This window comes from Malaclemys terrapin, chromosome 8 (assembly GCF_027887155.1).
Source record: "Malaclemys terrapin pileata isolate rMalTer1 chromosome 8, rMalTer1.hap1, whole genome shotgun sequence".
NCBI classification, from domain to species: domain Eukaryota; kingdom Metazoa; phylum Chordata; order Testudines; family Emydidae; genus Malaclemys; species Malaclemys terrapin.
In genome coordinates, this window is record NC_071512.1 from 55491093 (window position 1) to 55493963 (window position 2871).

Here is a 2871-nt window from a genome sequence, read left to right on the forward strand (position 1 = left end):
GTATTTTAGTTTCGTTTCTCCTGCAGTGTCTTAGGAAGAAAGTCAAAGACTTCCTTGTTAGAGAGCTTATTCCTTCAACCGCTCACTTCCCTTGCCCTTCTCGCATGAACAGAGAGCAACAATACCCGAAGGTGCAAACAATTCAATTTTTATTGAGGTGAACTTCCAGCAAGCATGATTCCAGTTTCCTTCCTCAGTGTCCGCCTTGCCTGTGTCCCTGTTCCCATTCCTCCCCCCTTAGCAAAACATGATTTCAATTCCCCCCCCTTTACTTCCTGATTGCAGACTATACAGTAAAACTTGAGTTCTGCTTAGCTATACCTTAACCGTCATTTTACTGAAATTTAACTAACCAATCCTAACATGTTTCAGAGTTGCAGCTGTGTTAGTCTGTATCCGCAAAAAGAACAGGAGTACTTGTGGCACCTTAGAGACTAACAAATTTATTTGAGCATAAGCTTTTGTGGGCTACAGACCACTTCATCGGATGCATGCAGTGGAAAATACAGAAGGAAGATATATATATACACACACAGAGAACATGAAACAATGGGTGTTACCATACACACTATAACGAGAGTGATCAGTTAAGGTGAGCTTTTATCAGCAGGAGAGAAAAAGAACTGTTTGTAGTGGTAATGAAAATGGCCCATTTCCAGCAATTGACAAGAAGATGTGAGGAACTGGGGGAGGGGGGAGAATAAGCATGGGGAAATGGTTTTACAAAGTAAAGTAAAACTATTTCCCCATGCTTATTCTCCCCCCTCCCCCCTCCCCAGTTCCTCACATCTTCTTGTCAATTGCTGGAAATGGGCCATTTTCATTACCACTACAAACAGTTCTTTTTCTCTCCTGCTGATAAAAGCTCACCTTAACTGATCACTCTCGTTATAGTGTGTATGGTAACACCCATTGTTTCATGTTCTGTGTGTGTGTGTGTGTATATATATATATATATATATATATATATATATATATATAATAATCTTCCTACTGTATTTTCCACTGCATGCATCCGATGAAGTGGTCTGTAGCCCACGAAAGTTTATGCTCAAATAAATTTGTTAGTCTCTAAGGTGCCATAAGTACTCCTGGTCTTTTTTTTATAGTGTAACATGATTATTTAACCAATTATATCCCACCACTTTAATTGGCTTACACCCAACAAAATTAATTCTATAGTAGACAGAAACAGTCACAGAACCAGACAGAGATTATACAGACAAACAATAGGGAAATGGGGACTACAGTGATAGAACAACAAAGAAATGAGGATTTCGCATCCCAGCTATGATAAGTGACAGGATGCTATCAAACTAAGTTTCCTTTTAATCTTCTAGGCTCTTCCCTTTCTCTGGAGGTGATAGGAATATCAGGACAGGATTGTATTCCTAACAGCCCAATAGCACCTTATTTCAATGGGACTAGTTTGTAATATAAGGATGTGACCATACACTTCTGCTGCTTAGCTGAAGGCCTTAGCCTAAGAACAGGGCCTCAGACTGTCACAGTGAGAAAAGGCCCTTACACAGTCAGACAGTGATTTTGATTCTTTCTTTTATACCTCTGTAACTAGCTAAGTGATAAGAATACACCTAAATTCTTAAAGTATAGGCCTTTACAGACAGGTCTGAATATCTGTAACCTAACATTCCTTATGGTCTTTTCCTTTATGACACATCATAGATGATTCTAACAAATGGATATGTTTGCAGTGTAAAACTTTCATCAGGGTTCCTAGTTGTTGGTACATGTATAGCCTATCCTCAGTACAACAGACAGCAACAATTGCCTGCCAAAGACAAATCCATCCAAAAAACTATGTGTCGAGGCAAGTGGCAGGATTCTCTAGGAAATGCTTCCCTCTTATCCAGGTTGTGTCCTGTGTATTTTCAGAGGTGAATTTAATACAATATAGTTTTCAGAGATAAGTTGTCAGCTCCCAAAGCTAGAATGCTTAGTCACTACTCTGCTCACTGACTCATGCAAAACAGACTCAGGAAAATAACCCTAAAAATGTGTGGAATCTGTAAACACTAAGTTATTTAAACAGAAGTATTGGAGCTATTATTAAAAATGGAATAAAAATCAGAGATTTTCTACCTGGTTCTGCTCCCTTTGCACTGGTCAGGAGCATACGTGGAGAAGAGACTGGCTGCAAACCCCTCGCTATCCTCAGTGAGCATAGAGCTGGCTACACTCCCTTCCTCAGAGCCCGCAATGCAGGGGATATGGACTAAACACAATATGCTCCAGCAATCTCCAATTGGTGTTTGGTCTCACTGAATAATGAGGTTGCCATCAGCTGGCAAGGCGTCCTTTAGGAACCATTGTCAGCTCACACATTAGAGTAGCCCACATGCTGCTCTATTTTACACCCTGGGCTGACTGGAGAATCAGGGCATCACAGCTAGCTCACGGATCATCCCCTCCCTACTGCACCCAGTCTGCAGAGCCTGGGGCACCTGATAGTCCTACAGTGGCACCTGGAGGCTATGCTGAGCCCCACCCAGGCAGCACTATGGAGAGTAGGTACCACAGGACGTACCACCCACAAGACCCAGATTGACAGAACCTGCAGCCCTCTGATTGGCCAAGTGCCCCTTCTTAACCCCAGGGATTGTTCAGGCAACCATACAGACCTTGGCCTGCTACAGTGCCAGTCTTTGACTCCAGCCTGATTTCTGCCACTAAATTCTAGCCCGGTGCTGCTCTGCTCTCCAGTCTCCAACTCCAGCCTGAATGACCCTGACTCTTGTTTACAGGATCTGGCCTTGTGATGCCTGGGTCAGGCACTAGGTGACCGACAGCAATTGAAGTGCAAAGTCAAGGACAAACCAGGATTGGAAGCCAGGGTCTAGCACAAGCAGG